Here is an 18,566-nt window from a genome sequence, read left to right as displayed (position 1 = left end):
GCATGAGCATAGGCTTTTTTCTTTCCCCTTTTTTGGCGAGGGGCATGAGTAGAAGCTGTGGTCTCCATGGAATTAATTCGCGCGATGTTGCCGAGTCTTGAGTGTCTTGTTCATCAGTTGAGACCTATTGTTAGTAATTTCTGTGTGAAACTGATCTTTTTTAACCTTCAAAAAGGCCTAGGCGTGCTGTATGCATAGTTCTGTACTAGTGTCATGCACTAGCTTCATTTCTGTACAAGTGTCATGCACTATCGATTTATTGCCAAAATGAAGAGATCTGTTCCTTTCAAGAAGAAATGGAGAAATACTTTGCATCTTATCAAGTTCGGTAGGGCGCTACTATCAAACTATATGTATGATGTTTCTTAATCTAGGCAGGGGATATGTGAGATTATCAAAGTTTGTAGTGCTGAGTCACTGTTTATCTAGGGGTTATGGTCAGTTTGTGTCGTCCAGTCGTCCTACTATATGCTTATTAGGTACTGCCCTATTGTGGTAGCATTCATGCTGCCCACAATTGACCCCTAATAACTTTCAAAGGTTTTAATGGCAAACGGAGCATTTTTCTATACGAGTTGATTGATCAAATACTCGGCTAGCATGGAATTTGGTTTCTATGGCAGAGCCTGTGCTCGGCTGCTAAGGGCCAGGTGTTACCCAAATGGATACATCATTAATACTGTATTTCCAACTATTTCCAAGGACTAGTTAACCAACTGGGTAGGACATCGAGCATGGTTCGGATCGGCTAAACAAGGCTTGAGTGGAGGACTCATCCGGAGAGAAAGTTTGTATATGGAGTGATAATTGTATATGAAGAGACTCAACTCACAATATCTCGGGTAAGTCAAGATGTTCTCGACTTAAGTGGGTGCAAATACTAATAAACCCAACTACAATGGGATGAAGGGACAATGATCGGCTAAACAAGGCTTGAGCCCCCCTCCCCCCTCCCGCGAGCGCTCGGGGGAAACCCTAGCGCCGCCTCCAGCCCCTCCCCCCCCTCCTCGAGCCTCCCTCCCCTCGTTGCCGCCTCGACGTACTGGCGGGTGAAGCCCGGCCAGTGCTGGCGACGGCGGGGCCCTCTCTTTCCCCCTCTTGGTCCGGCAGGCGCGGGACCCCGAGTCGGGCGGCGACAGCAGCTGGCGGCGGGCGACACGAGTTGTGGGCGGTGGCGTGAAGGGGCTGCAGCGGAGGTGGTGCACGGTGGGCTCCGGCGGCGCCGGTTGGCCATATCTGGGCCCAGCCGACGAGGACCGCGGACGACGCGGGCTGCGAGCGTCCACCCCTACCGTGGCCTCGGCTGGTGGTGGTGGTGGCGCAGCGGTGGTGGCAGGTGGGCGTGCTGGTCGGGATCCAGGCGCCCTGCCGGCTGGACGAAGGCGGTAGGGCAGATGGGCTCCCCGGTGAGTATTCTTGGCGTTCGGCGGCGGTACTTGGGGTTCCCCTTGCTAGTGGTCGAGTCCACGTCGGTGGCCTTGCGCGGTTCTGCGTCGGCCGATGAGGAGGGGCAGCACAGGGGTGTGTTCGGTGGGGAGGCTGGCTGGAGGGATGGGTGGTGCCGACGTGCTTGGGCCCCCGTCACTGGCACATGGGTGTGCCAATTCGGATGCGTCCGTTCCCCCACCTTCCCCTTTCCCTAGCCGCGTGCTAGCTGTCGCAGCTCCGACGATGTTCAAGGCAGGACGTATGCTGCAGTTCGTCGGTTGGTGGTGTTCATTTGGTGCAAAGTTGATCTCTTTGGATGGTCTTGGGGGTGTCTAGATGTTGGGCGGCGACCCTGGTAGCGGGAGGCGTGGCGTTCGCGGGCGGAACCTACATCTCAGGTGCGGGCGGGCAGCCATGGTTTCGCGGGGGACGTGGCTGCGGGTGGTTGGCGGAGTAGGGGTGTGTCGGTGAGGTGTGAGCACCAGGGTTCATCACTTGCTCAGTCCTTTTCGCCGTCGGTGGCGGTGTCCGTGGATGTCGTATTATTCTTGAAGGATCCATCGTGGTGCGCCAATCCTCCTGCATCGCTCTGGGTGAAAACTTGATCTGCGGTTCGGACGGTGGCGGCTATCCATGGTCGTACCCTTCTGGGAGGGATTGTCTTGGAGTCTTTGCTTCGTCATTGTTCATCTCACCCCCTCGGTGGCTCCAAGTGGTTCTTCGTAGCTCATATTTTATTTTCTTGGTTGTGTCCGAGTGGTGTGATGGTGCTTGTCACCTTTGTATCTAGCCTTGGGTATGTTCGTTGTGTGTCGTGGTGGCGTGTGTTTGTCGAGCTCGCTCAGATGTATGTGGTGATCGTTGCTTTATAATATAAAGTGGGGGGAACCCTTTCGGTAAACAAGGCTTGAGTGGAGGACTCATCAGGAGAGAAAGTTTGCATATGGAGTGATAAATGTATATGAAGAGACACAACTCACAATATCTCAGGTAAGTCGGGATGTTCTCGACTTATTTTGAAAACCCGGAAACTTTATTCATTTGAGATAAATAGAACATCGTTTGTGAGGATCATTACAATTTCATTTAAGGGTTCCTCAAACCAATCAGAAGTCAAAGAAAATCTAGCTAATCTAGCAAGCTCATGAGCTACTTTATTTGCTTCTCTATTACAGTGTTCAAAACTATTAGTAATGAAATCACATGCATAATGAAAACAATCATCGAAGATTGCTGCCGCGGCTCTTGCCGACTGCCCTCCATTATGCATAGTATCAATCACCTCCAGATTACCCGAGTTAATAATAAGGTGATTACATCCCTCCCTTTACACCGGTGTTAGACCAAATTTGAGAGCTACAACTTCCGCCATCAGCACATCCGCACAATAGTCTATCTTCCCATTCCCTCCAACAATAAACCTACCTCTGCCATCTCTCAGGACCGCCCCATCGTACCACTAAGAAGGTCATGGTCAAAAGAAGCATCAATGTTAAGTTTCATGAAAACTCTAGGAGGACAAGACCAACCCCTTTTTCATAGAATCCTGGGGGGATAATGCATTAACAATGTTTGTGGTAAGGGCAAGAACCCCCATTGAAATCTGAAGTGCATTTTGAGTTTTCTCCTTGTGCACCAACTTTCATATTTCCCACCATCGATACCATGCTGAGATAGCAATCATCTCATGCACATTGCGGTAACCCATTATTCACAAATCTTGATCTGGCAGAAGTAGTACGTACTCCAGCACCACCTCTCTAGCACGGTCAACCTCGCAAGCTTTATCAATAATATCTTCCGTCCCCAACCTTTTCCAGACCTCCTTTGTTTTACTACAACGTAAAAGCATATGATTTGTATCTTCTAAACACTTAGAGCAAGTGGGGCTGATGGGTGATACCTTCATATGTGTATTAGCCAGCGTAACCCGGAACAGGAGTGTTCCATGTAGCATACGCCATATTTTTTTTTACTTTTACCGGACATGCTAACTTCCATATCTTACTCCAAATAGGGTTAACCATGGTTCACCCCATCCCCTTAGAGTGTTTTAATTTGCTTCCATACTGGTGGTCCCACTCCACAGAATAAGCTGACCGAACCAAGAATATACATTTTCGTATAATTCCAAGCAATGAAATCTGGCATATCATGTTGCGAGAGAGGAATTGAAAGAAACCTTTGTACATCGATTGGCCACATAGTTTGTCTAATCAGGTCTTCATCCCAACTATTGGAAGCAGGATCAATGTGACCACCTACCTTAGTTAACAGATGCCCCCCTTAGGCGTTACAATTTTCCTAGTGGCATAGTTTGGGATCCAGGCATCTTCCCAAATATTGATATAATGTCCATTCCCCACTCGCCAAATATAATCACGTTTCAGAGTATTTGTGCCTGCCATGATACTTTGCCATGTAAAGGAGGAGCATTTCCTTAGCTTAGCATTCAACAAATCACCATCGGGGTAATACTTTGCCCTTAGGATAGAAGCACACAATGAATCAAGATTGTCTAGAAGATGCCATGCCTGTTTAGCATGCAATGCTAAGTTGAAACCGTGAATATCACAGTATCCCTTCCCTCCTTGATTTTTAGGTACACACATTTTCCACCAGGACATCTAGTGCACCCTCTTCTGGTTCTCCTCGTATCCCCACCAGAAATGCGCTATCACGTCAATGATTCCTTTACAAATATTTTTAGGAATTTTAAAGACCGACATTGCACAGGTGGGTATGTGTTGGATCACAACCTTGATCAGGATCTCCTTTCCCTCGGTAGACAATAACTTTTCCTTTGAGCCACTAATTTTCTTAACAATTCGCTCAATCAGAAATAGGAAACAATCTGTTTTATCTATTCCCACATTTGCTGGCAAACCTAGATATTTACCACTGAGGGCCTCTGTCATTATGTTCAATGTTGTACACAATTGTTCTCTAATCTCCACCTTCATGTTAGGACTAAAGAAAATACTGGATTTTTCAATGCTAACCAATTGTCCCGATGCCTCGCAGTATAGATCTAGCTATGCTTTCAGAGCTTCGGCACTTTGTTGGTTGGCTTTCATAAGGATCAATGAATCATCCGCAAAGAGAAGATTTGTTATCGGTGGGGCGTCTCCACACACTCTTACACCTAAGATCTTTCCATTTTCCTCCTCATGTGTAAGTAGAGCATCCAAACCCTTAGTACACAACAATAAAAAGTATGGTGACAACGGGTCTCCCTGTCTCAAACCCCTTGTAGGCTTGAAACTCTCACTTTCCTCCGCATTAATACTAACTCTGTATTCAACCGTTGAGACACATTGCATAATAAAATTCACCCATTCTTGAGGAAACCCAATCTCAACATAATCTCTTTCAAGAAAGGCCACTCAACTCTGTCATATGCTTTGTGCACATCAAGTTTTATAGCGCACAAACCTTCTGTACCTTCTCTTTTATTCTTGATTGTGTGAAAACATTCATAAGCTACTAAAATAGGATGTTTTGGACTTAAGCGCGTGCAAAAGCTGACAAACCCAAACATAATGGAATGATGAAGGGACAATCTGGAGCACCTTCTTCCCGCATGAGACAGATGAAATTATGAAGCTACAACTATCAACTACTCCATCCGTTCCAAATTACTCATCACAGAAATGGATGTATCTAGATGTATTTTAGTTCTAGATACATCCATTTCTACGATGAGTAATTTGGAACGGAGGGAGTAGATTGGATAATGGTTTTATAGCCTCTCATAGGGCTCCTTTGATTCAAAGGAATTTTATGCCGCGTGTGTCAAGGTCGAATCCGGCAGATCTCGGGTTGGAGGTCCCGAACTAGTAGTCTTAACATGATGATAACGAGGACACAAACTTTTATCCATGTCCGGGCTCTCCTAAGAGATAAAAACCATACATCCTGTTTGTGTTGTATTAATTTGGGATGGAGTATAAAGTACATGTGATTGCTACTTCTTGAGCTTGCATTGCTTTTTCCCTTGAAGAGGAAAGGGTGATGCAGCAAAGTAGAGATAAATATTTCCCTCAGTTAAGAAGCAAGGTATCAATCCAGTAGGAGGAACACACAAGTCCCCAATATATGCACCTGCACAAGCTAACAAATACTTGCACACAACGTGAAAAAGGGGTTGTCAATCCCTTCAGGTCACTAGCAAGGGTGAGATCTGATAGAGATTGATATAAAAGATAAGTAAACGTGTAAAATAAAGTAAAGATAAATAAATTGCAACAAGGTATTTTTGGGTTTTTGGTTTTATAGATCTAAAAATAATATGATAAAAATAGACTCGGGGGCCATAGTTTTCATTAGAGGCTTCTCTCTTGAAGAAAGCATACATTGGGTAAAAAATTTATGGTTGAGAAATTAATAGAAAAGCGCATAGTTACGATGATATACAAGGCAATGATCATGAATATAGGAATCACGTCCGTGACGAGTAGGCCGACTCCTGCTTGCATCTATTACTATTACTCCACACATCGACTACTATCCAGCATGCATCTAGTGTATTAAGTTAACAAGAACGGAGTAACACCTTAAGCAAGATGACATGACGTAGAGGGATAGATCCAAACAATATGGTAAAACCCCCATCTTTTTATCCTTAATGGCAACAACACAAATACGTGCCTCGCTACCCCTACTGTCACTGGGTGAGGACACCGCAAGGCTAAACCCATCACAAAGCACCTCTCCCATTGCAAGATAGATCAATCTAGTTGGACAAACCAAATCAATGGATCAGCGAGAAATACAAAGCTATCTTAATCATGCATAAAAGAGTTAAGAGAACACTAAAATAATATTCATAGATAATCTGATCATAAACCCACAATTCATCGGATCTCAACAAACACACCGTAAAGAAGTTTACATCGAATAGAACTCTAAGAACATCGAGGAGAACATTGTACCGAAGATCAAAGAGAGAGAGAGAGAGAAGAAGTCGTCGAGCTACTAGCTATGGACCCGTAGGTCTGTGGTAAACTACTCACACATCATCGGAAGGGCAACAAGCTTGCTGTAGAGGCCCTTCATGATCGAATCCCCCTCCAGCAGAGTGCCAGAAAAGGCCCCAAGATGGGATCTCATGAGAATAGAAGCATGTAGCGGCAGAAAAGTATTTTTGGTGCGGCCTCTGGTATACGGGGAATATTTGGGTATTTATAGAGCTGGAATTAGGGTTAGGGGAGTCCCGAGGTGCCCACAAGCCCGAGGGCTCGCCCCTAGGGTACGCATCTAGGGCTTGTGGCCCTCTTGTGGCCCCCGTGGCCTCCTCTCGAAGCTTCGTGGTTGTCTTCTGGTCCAAGAAAAATCCTCAAAAAGTTTTGTTCCGTGTGGAATCCGTTTGGTGTTGATTTTCTGTAAAAGACAAAAACAAGGAAAAACGACAACTGACACTAGGCACTAGGTTAATAGGTTAGTCCCAAAAAATGATATAAAATAGCATATTAATGCATATAAAACATCCAAGATGGATAATATAATAGCATGGAATAATAAAAAAATATAGATACATTGGAGACGTATCAAACATCCCCAAGCTTAATTCCTGCTCATCCTCGAGTAGGTAAATGATAAAAACAGAATTTTTTATGTGGAATGCTACCTAACATGTTTATCAAGTAATCTTTCTTATCCTGTCATGAATAATCAGATCCATAAGATTCAAAACAAAAGTTTAACATTGACAAAAAATAATAATACTTCAATCATACTAATAAGGCAATCATGGCTAAAGAAAGTTACCCCTACAAAATCATATAGTCTTGTCATGCTCTATCTTCATCACACAAAGTATTTATTATGCACAACCCCAATGACAAGCCAAGCAATTGTTTCATACATTTAGTGTTCTCAATCTTTTTCAACTTTCACACAATACATGAGCGTGAGCCACAGATATAGCACTATGGGTGGAATAGAAGGTGGTAGTAGACAAAACGGAGAAAGAAATTCTCACACCAACTAGGAAAATTAATAGGCTATGGAGATGCCCATTAATTGATATTGGCGCAAGTGAGTAGGGATTGCCATGCAACAGATGCACTAGAGCTATAAGTGTATGAAATCTCAAAAGAAAACTAAGTGGGTGTGCATCCAACTCACTTGCTCATGAAGACCTAGGGCAATTTGCGGAAGCACATCATTGGAATATACAAGCCAAGTCTTATAATGAAAAATTCCCACTAGTAATATATGAAAGTGACAACATAAGATGCTCTCTATCATGAAGAACATGGTGCTATTTTGAAGCACAAGTGTGGAAAAAGGATAGTAACATTGTCCCTTCTCTCTTTTTCTCACATTTTTCTTTTTTTCTTTTGGGCTCTTTGGCCTCTTATTTTTTTACATATTTGGCTCTTTGAACTCTTTTCATTTTAAGTCTGGAGTCTCATCCCGACTTGTGGGGGAATCATAGTCTCCACCATCCTTTCCTCACACGGGATAATGCTCTAATAATGATGATCATCACACTTTTATTTACTTACAACTCAAGAATTACAACTCGATACTAGAACAAGGATATGACTCTATATGAATGCCTCCGGTGGTGTACCGGGATGTGCAATGATCTAGCGTGACATGTATAAAAAATATGAATGGTGGCGCCACAAATACTATGTCAACTATATGATCATGCAAAGCAATATGAGAATGATGGTATGTGTCATAATAAATGGAACGATGGAAGTTGCATGGCAATATATCTCGAAATGGCTATGGAAATGCCATAATAGGTAGGTATGGTGGCTGTTTTGAGGAAAGATATAAGGTGGTTTAATGCACTGACGAAAGTTGCACAGTACTAGAGTGGCTAACAAAGGTGGAAGGGTGAGAGTGCGTATAATCCATGGACTCATCATTAGTCAGAAAGAACTCACATACTTAGTGCAAAAATTTATTAGCCCTCTAAACAAAGCACTAACACGCATGCTCCTAGGGGGATAGATTGGTAGGAAAAGACCATCGCTCATCCCCGACCGCCACTCATAAGGACAATCAATAATAAATCATGCTCCAACTTCATCACATAACGTAATACCATATGTGCATGCTCCGGGAATCACAAACCTTAACACAAGTATTTCTATTAACCCACAATTACCATCTAGCATGACTCTAATATCACCATCTTTATATCTCAAAACAATTGCAAGGAATCAAACTTCTCATATATTAAATGATCTACATGAAAGTTTCTGTTACATCCTTCTTGAATACCCATCATATTAGGACCAAATTCATAACCTAAGAAAATTGCCATACTATTTTTAGGACTCTAAAAATAATATAAGTGAAGCATGAGATTTCATCAATTTCTTCAAAATAAAACCACCGCCGTGCTCTAAAAAGATATAAGTGAAGCACTAGAGGAACTACCTAGCTCAAAAGATATAAATGAAGCACATAGAGTATTCTATTAAATTCACGATTAATGTGTGTCCCTCTCAAAAAGTGTGTACAGAAATGATGATTGTGTAAAAATAAAAATCAAAGACTCATATAATACAAGATGCTCCAAGCAAAACACATATCATGTGGTGAACAAAAGTATAGCCTCAAGTAATTTTACCGATGGATTGAAGACAAAAGAGGGGATGCCATCCGGGGCATCCCCAAGCTTAGGTGCTTGGTTGTCCTTGAATATTACCTTGGGATGCCTTGGGCATCCCCAAGCTTAGGCTCTTGCCACTCCTTATTCCTAGTCCATCAAAACTTCACCCAAAACTTGAAAACTTCACAACACAAAACTCAACAGAAAACTCGTGAGATCTGCTAGTGAAACAAAGCAAATAACCACTTTTAGGTACTGTTGTAAACTCATTCCAATTTTATATTGGTGTTATATATACTGTATTCTAACTTATTCATGGTTCATACCCCCTGATACTACCCATAGATTCATCAAAATTAGCAAACAACACAATGAAAGCAGAATCTATCAAAAACAGAACAATCTGTAGTAATCTGGACTTTAGCCAGACTTCTGTAACCTCAAAAATTCTAAAAAATTAGGAAAACGTAGGCGATTTGTATATCAATCTCGTGTAGAAAATTCAGAATTTTATTATGCTTCTGTGAGTTTCTAAATTTCCATCACTGAGCGCAAAAGTTTCTGTTTTTCAGCAAAATCAAATCAAGTATCACCCAAGATCATCCCAAAGGTCTTACTTGGCTCAAACACTAATTAAAACACTAAAACAAAATTATTACAGAATTAATATTACATAGTTATTCAAGAACATAAGGAAAAACAAAAAAACACAAAATAGAATTGGGTTGCCTCCAAACAAGCGCCATTGTTTTACGCCCCTAGCTAGGCATAATGCATAGATCTAGGTGTTGTCATCTTTGGTATTCAATCCATAAGTAGCCCTCATAATAGATTCTTATGGTAACCTAATTTTATTTCTTGGAAAGTGTTCTGTGCCCTTCCTTAACAGAAATTGAAATCTAATGTTTCCTTCTTTCATATCAATAATTGCACCAATTGTTCTAAGGAAGGTCTATCAAGAATAATAGGGCATGAAGGATTGCAATCTATATCAAGGACAATAAAATCTATGGGCACATAATTCCTATTTGAAACAATAAGAACATCATTAATCCTTCTCATAGGTTTCTTAATAGTGGAATCCGCTAAGTGCAAATTTAAAGAACAATCATCAAGTTTATGGAAACCTGGCACATCACATAGAGTTTTTGGAATAGTTGAAATGCTAGCACCCAAATCCCATAAAGCATTGCACTCATAATCTTCAATCTTAATTTTAATAGTAGGTTCCCATTCATCATAAAGCTTTCTACGGATTTAAACTTCCAACTCAAGTTTTTATTCAAAAGATTTCATCATAGCATCAACAATATGTTTAGGAAAAGCCTTGTTTTGATTATAAGAATGAGGTGAATTAAGCATGGGTTGCAACAAGGAAATGCAATCAATCAAAGAACAATTATCACAATTAAAGTCCTTGAAATCCAAAAGAGTAGGTTCATCACTACTTAAAGTTTTGACCTCGCCAATCCCACTTTTATCAATTTTTTCATTAAGATCTTCACCCTCCAAATTATTGGGACGCCTTCTAGCTAAAGTTGACTCATCTCCAGTCCCTTCTTTATCAAGTTTTATATTAGCAAACAAAGATTCAATAGGAGTCACACCAATCACTTTAAGATCTTCATCAAGATTCAAATTAAGATTCAGGTTTAGGAGCCATCTTATTCATTAATGTGGTTTGCTTATCGGAAATTTGGCCTACTAAATTTTCAATATGAGCAAGTTGAGATTTAAGACTAGAGACTTCCTTAGTAACATTATCAAGCTCCTTATTGATATATTCAATCATAGTTTATTTTTTCTTTAAGTTCGTTCGTAAATAAACAATTATGCTCAAATTGTAAAGACATGAAACTTTTTATATATTTTCATTTTCTTCCAACTTTTTGTAGTAAAGATCAAGACCTTTGGGTTGAGACATGGTGGCAAAGCAAGCAATCTAGCACACAAGCAAGCAAAAAGTAAATGAAAAGACGGACTGAAAAGAAGGCAAACATTTTTGTGTTTTTCTAAAAACATTTTAGAAGTGGGGGAGAGGAAAATGAGAGGCAAATGGCAAATAATGTAAGTGCAAGAGATGAGAGTTTACGATAGGTAGTTGGTAGGCTTGATGTAGATCCTCCCCGGCAACAGTGTCAGAAATTCTTCCTACTACTTCTTGAGCTTGCGTTGATTTTTCCCCTGAAGAGGAAAGGGTGATGCAGCAAAGTAGAGATACGTATTTCCCTTAGTTAAGAACCAAGGTATCAATCCAGTAGGAGGAACACACAAGTCCCCAATATATGCACCTGCACAAACTAACAAACACTTGCACACAACACGAAAAAGGGGTTTTCAATCCCTTCACTGTCACTAGCAAGGGTGAGATCTGATAGAGATTGATATAAAAGATAAGTAGAAGTGTAAAATAAAGTAAAGATAAATAAATTGCAGCAAGGTATTTTTGTTGGGGAATGTAGCATGCAATTTCAAAAAAATTCCTATGATCACGCAAGATCTATCTAGGAGATGCTTAGCAACGAGAGGGGGAGAGTGTGTCCACGTACCCTCGTAGACCGAAAGTGGAAGCGCTAGGTTAACGCGTTTGATGTAGTCGAACGTCTTCACGATCCAACCGATCTAGTACCAAATGCACGACACCTACGAGTTCAGCACACGTTCAGCTCGATGATGTCCCTCGAACTCTTGATCCAGCAGAGGGTCGAGGGAGAGTTTCATCAGCACGGCGGCGTGGTGATGGTGATGTGATCCACGCAGGGCTTCACCTAAGCACTACGTGAATATGACCGAAGGAGTAAACTATGGAGGGAGATGCCTCACATGGCTTAGAACAATTGGTGTGTCTCCAAGGGGTGCCCTGCCCACGTATATAAAGGAGGAGGGGAGGAGGCTGGCCACTGATGTCGCTTGAAGCTACGTTGGTATTTCCCCAAAGAGGAAGGGATGATGCAGCACAGCGGCTATAGGTATTTCCCTCAAATATGAAACCAAGGTTATCAAACCAGTAGGAGAACCACGCAACACAACATAAACAACACCTACACACAAATAACAAATCCTCGCAACCCGACGTGTAAAAGGGGTTGTCAATCCCTTTCGGGTAGCGGCGCCTTAAGATAGGCAAACGAACGTGAGAGAGTTGTAAATATTGATAGATCGAACGTCAAATAAAATAAATTGCAGCAAGGTATTTTTTTTGTATTTTTGGTTTAATAGATCTGAAAATAAAAGGCAAATAAAATAGACCGCGAAGGCAAATAATATGAGAAAGAGACCTGGGGGCCATGGGTTTCACTAGTGGCTTCTCTCGAGAAAAATAACAAATGGTGGGTAAATGAATTACTGTTGGGCAATTGATAGAACTTAAAATACTCGTGATGATATCCAGGCAATGATCATTACATAGGCATCACGTCCAAGATTAGTAGACCGACTCCTGCCCGCATCTACTACTATTACTCCACACATCGACCGCTATCCAGCATGCATCTAGTGTATTACGTTCATGGGGAAACGGAGTAATGCAATAAGAATGATGACATGATGTAGACAAGCTCTATCTATGTAGAGATAGAACCCATCGTTTTATCCTTAGTAGCAATGATACATACGTGTTGGTTCCCCTTCTGTCACTTGGATCAAGCACCGTAAGATCGAACCCACTACAAAGCACCTCTTCCCATTGCAAGATAAATAGATCAAGTTGGCCAAACAAAACCCAAATATCGGAGAAGAAATACGAGGCTATAAGCAATCATGCATAAAAGAGATCGAAGAAACTCAAATACTTTCATGGATATAAAAAGAGATAGATCTGATCATAAACTCAAAGTTCATCAGATCCCAACAAACACACCGTAAAAGAGTTACATCATATGGATCTCCAAGAGACCATTGTATTGATAATCAAACGAGAGAGAGGAAGCCATCTAGCTACTAACTATAGACCCGAAGGTCTACAAAGAACAACTCACGCATCATCGGAGAGGCATCAATGGAGGCGGTGAACCCCATCCATGATGGTGTCTAGATTGGATCTGGTGGTTCTGGACTCTGCTACGGCTGGAATTGATTTTCGTCGACTCCCCTAGGGTTTCTGGAATATTGGGGTATTTATAGAGCAAAGAGGCGGTCCGAGGGGCGCCTGAGGTGGGCACAACCCACCATGGCGCGCCTGGGCCTCTTGGCGCGCTGGTGGGTTGTGCTCTCCTCGGAGCACCCCCTAGGCGTAGCCTTGGCCCATTAGGTGTCTTCTGGTCCAAAAAAATCTACGTAAAGTTTCGTTGCATTTGGACTCTGTTTGGTATTGATTTCCCGCGATGTAAAAAACATGTAGAAAACAAAAACTAGCACTTGCCACTATGTCAATAGGTTAGTACCAAAAAATGATATAAAATGATTATAAAACATCCGAGATTAATAATAGAACTGCATGGAACAATGAAAAATTATAGATACGTTGGAGACGTATCAGCCACCAGGGGCGCGCTAAGGAGAGGGGAGTCCTACCAGGACTCCAAGTCCTAGTAGGATTCCCCCCCTCTTTTTCCTTCTCATGGAGGGGGAAAGGGGGAAGGGAGAGGGAAGAGGAAAAGGAAAGGGGGGCGCCCCCTCCCCTAGTCCAATTCGAACTCCCCATGGGAGGGGCGCGACCACCCCTTGTGGACTGCCTCCCCTCTCCCCTTGGCCCATGTAGGCCCAATACTTCCCCGAGGGGTTCTGGTAACCCCTCAGTTCTCTGAAATATACCTGAACCATTCGGAAACCATTCCGGTGTCCAAATATCATTGTCCATTATATCAATCTTTACCTCTCGACCATTTTGAGACTCCTCGTCATGTCTGTGATCTCATCCAAGACTCCGAACAAACTTCGGTCACCAAAACACATAACTCATAATACAAATCGTCATCGAACGTTAAGCGTGCGGACCCTACGGGTTCGAGAACTATGTAGACATGACCGAGACACATCTCGGGTCAATAACTAACAGCGGATACTGGATGCTCATATTGGTTCCTACATATTCTACGAAGATATTTATCGGTCAAACCGCAATAACAACATACGTTATTCCCTTTGTCATCGGTATGTTACTTGCTTGAGATTCAATCATCGGTATCCTCATACATAGTTCAATCTCGTTACTGGCAAGTCTCTTTACTCATTCCATAATGCATCATCCCGTAACTAACTCATTAGTCACATTGCTTGTAAGGCTTATCGTGATGTGCATTACCGAGAGGGCCCAGAGATACCTCTCCGATACTCGGAGTGACAAATCCTAATCTCGATCTATGCCAACCCAACAAACACCTTCAGAGACACCTGTAGAGCATGTTTATAATCACCCATTTACGTTATGGCGTTTGATAGCACACAAAGTGTTCCTTTGGTATTCGGGAGTTGCATAATCTCATAGTCAAAGGAATATGTATAAACCATGAAGAAAGCAATAACAATAAAACTTAACGATCATTATGCTAAGCTAACGGATGGGTCTTGTCCATCACATCATTCTCCAATGATGTGATCCCGTTCATCAAATGACAACACATGTCTATGGTTAGGAAACTTAACCATCTTTGATTAACGAGCTAGTCAAGTAGAGGCATACTAGGGACACTTTGTTCTGTCTATGTATCCACACATGTATCAAGTTTCCGGTTAATACAATTCTAGCATGAATAATAAACATTTATCATGATATAAGGAAATATAAATAACAACTTTATTATTGCCTCTAGGGCATATTTCCTTCAGTCTTCCACTTGCACTAGAGTCAATAATCTAGATTACATTGTAGTGATTCTAACACACATGGAGTCTTGGTGCTGGTCATGTTTTGCTCGTGGAAGAGGCTTAGTCAACGGGTCTGCAACATTCAGATCCGTATGTATTTTGCAGATCTCTATGTCTCCCTCCTTGACTTGATCGCGTAATGAATTGAAGCGTCTCTTGATGTGTTTGGTTCTCTTGTGAAATCTGGATTCCATCGCTAAGGCAATTGCTCCAGTATTGTCACAAAAGATTTTTGTTGGACCCAATGTCGATGTCAAAACCGCCAGACCTCGGGTAGGGGGTCCCAGACTGTGCGTCTAAGGATCGAGAGTAACATGAGGCAGGGGACACAATGTTTACTTCCTGCTTGATTGACTTTGATGAGTATAGGGGTTACAAGATGTAACACCCTCGATGCGACTATAGCTCCCATGTGTCGAGGCACGACTTAGAGACATAATCGCATTGAAGGCATATGTCGCAAGTTAGGCAATCTTCACAACATCCCATGTAATATGATAATAAAAAGGGAGATAACATAGTTGGCTTACACTCGCCACATCAATCAAATACACAAATAACATTACATCAACCAAAACACTCATGGCCCGACTACGACGCCAAAATAGAAAAGAACCCAACATGCGACAACGGTCCCAATCACCCCCAACTAGGCACCACTACTGATCATCGAGAAAGGAGATGTAGTAACGCTGAGAGTCTTCGTCGAACTCCCACTTGAGCTCGTACTCGTCACCTGGAGCGGAATCACCTGGACCCGCGTCTGGAGTTATAGTATCTGTGAGCCACAGGGACTCAGCAATCTCGCACCCTCGCGATCAAGACTATTTAAGCTTATAGGAAGGATAGGCAAATATATGTGGAGCAGCAGCAAGCGACTAGCATATATGGTGGCTATCTTATTCGCAAAAGAGAGCGAGAAGAGGAGGCAAAGCGCGAGCGTGAAAAACTAGAGGAACAACCTGCGCAAACATTACTCCAACACTGTGTCCACTTCCCGGACTCCGCCGAGAAGAGGCCATCACGGTAACACACTCAGTTGATTCATTTTAATTAAGTTAAGGTTCAAGTTATCTACAACCGGACATTAACAAATTCCCATCTGCCCATAACCGCGGGCACGACTTCCGAAAGTTCAATCCCTGCAGGGGAGTCCCAACTTAGCCCATGACAAGCTCTCACGGTCAACGAAGGAATAGACCTCCTCCCAAGACGTTCCGATCAGACTCGGTATCTCGGTAACTCAAGACACTTCGACAGGTTAAAACAAGACCAGCAACACCGCCCGAATGTGCCGACAAATCCTGATAGGAGCTGCACATATCTCTTTCTCAGGGCACACTCAGATTGTCTAAACTTCCGGTAGGCCAGCCCAGAGTTGCCCCTGGTAGCCACCGGCGGCTGACGGTTTGGACCAACACTCAAAGGAGCACTGGCCCGGGGGGGTTTAAAATAGGATGACCCTTGAGTCTGCAGAACCCAAGGGAAAGAAAAGGCTAGGTGGCAAATGGTAAAACCAAGGTTGGGCATTGCTGGAAAAGTTTTAATCAAGGCGAACTATCAAGGGGTTCCCATTATAACCCAACCGCGTAAGGAACGCAAAATCCGGGAACATAACACCGATATGACGGAAACTAGGGCGGCAAGAGTGGAACAAAACACTAGGCGAGAGGCCGAGCCTTCCACCCTTTACCAAGTATATAGGTGCATTAAGATGACATAGCAATATAATGATATCCCAACAAGTAAATAAATGTTCCAACAAGGAACGCCTCCAATCTTCACCTGCAACTAGCAACGCTATAAGAGGGGCTTAGCAAAGCGGTAACATAGCCAATCAACAGTTTGCTAGGACCATGGTGGGTTAGAGGTTCAACATGTCAATTGGGAGGCTGACAAGCAATTGGTAGGCATCGTAGCATTGGCATAGCAAAGAGCGAGCAAACTAGCATAGCAAAGATAGTAGTGATTTCGAGGGTATGATCATCTTGCCTGCAAAGTTGTCAGAGTTGACTGGATCCTCACAAGCAAATTCAACGGGCTCCTCGGTAGCGAACTCGTCTCCCGGCTCTACCCAACAAGACAAACAAGCAACAAGGGTACAATCAACCACGTGCAAACTCAATCAACACGATGCAAAGATGATATGCTATGCGGGATGCGATGCGGGATGCAAAATGCAAGATATGACGGGAAAGCATGAAGCTGGCCTCAACTTGGAATTCCAAGGGTGCCACTAGAAAGATGAGATGAAATCGCTTGAAAACGATATAAAGAACGCCGGAATCGGAGTTACGGTTTGGAAATGGCAAGCGATTCAAAAATGACACCGGTCTGCGATTTACAGCAAGTAGGCATCTTAATGCAACGAAATGGACATGCTACAGCACCCAAACATGACAACAAAATACATGGCAGGGATGCACACAAGATGCTTAACAAAAGTCTAGCACTGAGCTATGGCCAAATTATCCATTATGAGGTTCAAACAAGCATGACAAAAACGCAAATGCAAAACAGATTCCAGACTTAGTGAAATTAACACTTGTCTAAAATTTCGGTTCACGAAGCCCTCTTCGGAGCAGCAAAACAACATGATACATGAACTGATTAAGACAAGTAAGAACATGGCATGGAGCTACTCAACAAGCTTAACAAAAGACCCAAAGTGACCTGAGGCCAAAAGGGTTCACAAAATATACTAACGGGCACACGAACATAGCTAAAACACAATCAGTTTTCAGACTTAGTGAAAACTGGGACATGCTGAAATATAACTCACGAAGGCACATAAACGAGCTCGATGCACTCACCATGGTGCAAGTCATGGCAATGCAAGCATACATCCATTAAGAAGGCACAAAATGCTAGCTAGAGATGACAAGAACAATGGTATAGCATGCACGGGTCATCCACAACAACGCCGACAAAATCGCAAACGAGTTGACGATCAGCCCAGATTCACCACGAAGCAAAAGTAGAGCTCGATTGACTCAAGCTAGGGTGCTCCATAATTGCAAACAAAGATATGGATGGATAGAGCATAACATGATTAACAAAACTCCTTTACTGATCATTCTCAAAAGAGGCACGGATCACTAGGAAACAAGCTGAACATATGGCATCATGAACTAAATAATCCCAGGCTTAGTGAAAACTACTAAGTCCTTGAAAACAGATTTACCGGGTGCCTCACTTTGCAAGCTTGCACAAGTCATCACACTCATCCTAAAAATGCATGGGTTGCACCTCTGGAAAGATAACAAAATGCTTAACAAAACATATTAAGGACTCACATGCATATCATGCACACATTAATCATGGCAAAAATGACAAAAGTCTAAGATGAACTAGCAGATTTGACAATTAACTCACGAAGGCCTCTTCTAACAGCATTTCGGGCATCAAGATGAACTCAAATGAAAATGATGCAATGGAATGAAATGATGTACTCGTCGAGGCGAACATTTTGATATACTATATGTCCAAATCGGCGGTACGGATACGGAGATACGGCCAGTCAAAGTAGGCATAAAATATTAGGGTTTGGAGGGAAAAGTCAACCGTCGAATTTTCCAGATCTGGATCTGCACGGTTATCGGAGTTCGCCGGAGGGAGCACTGTTCACCGCCGGAGATGGCGTCGGCCGGATTTGGACGGCGAGGCAGCCGGAGAGAGGGAGGCCGGCTCGGGCGGCGAGGGTGCCGCGGTGGTCGGCGGGGCGGTGGCGTCCTCGGGAGGCGAGAGGAGGCGC

This window comes from Triticum dicoccoides, chromosome 2A (assembly GCF_002162155.2).
Source record: "Triticum dicoccoides isolate Atlit2015 ecotype Zavitan chromosome 2A, WEW_v2.0, whole genome shotgun sequence".
Taxonomy (NCBI): Eukaryota; Viridiplantae; Streptophyta; class Magnoliopsida; order Poales; family Poaceae; genus Triticum; species Triticum dicoccoides.
Note: the sequence above shows the minus strand (reverse complement) of the source record.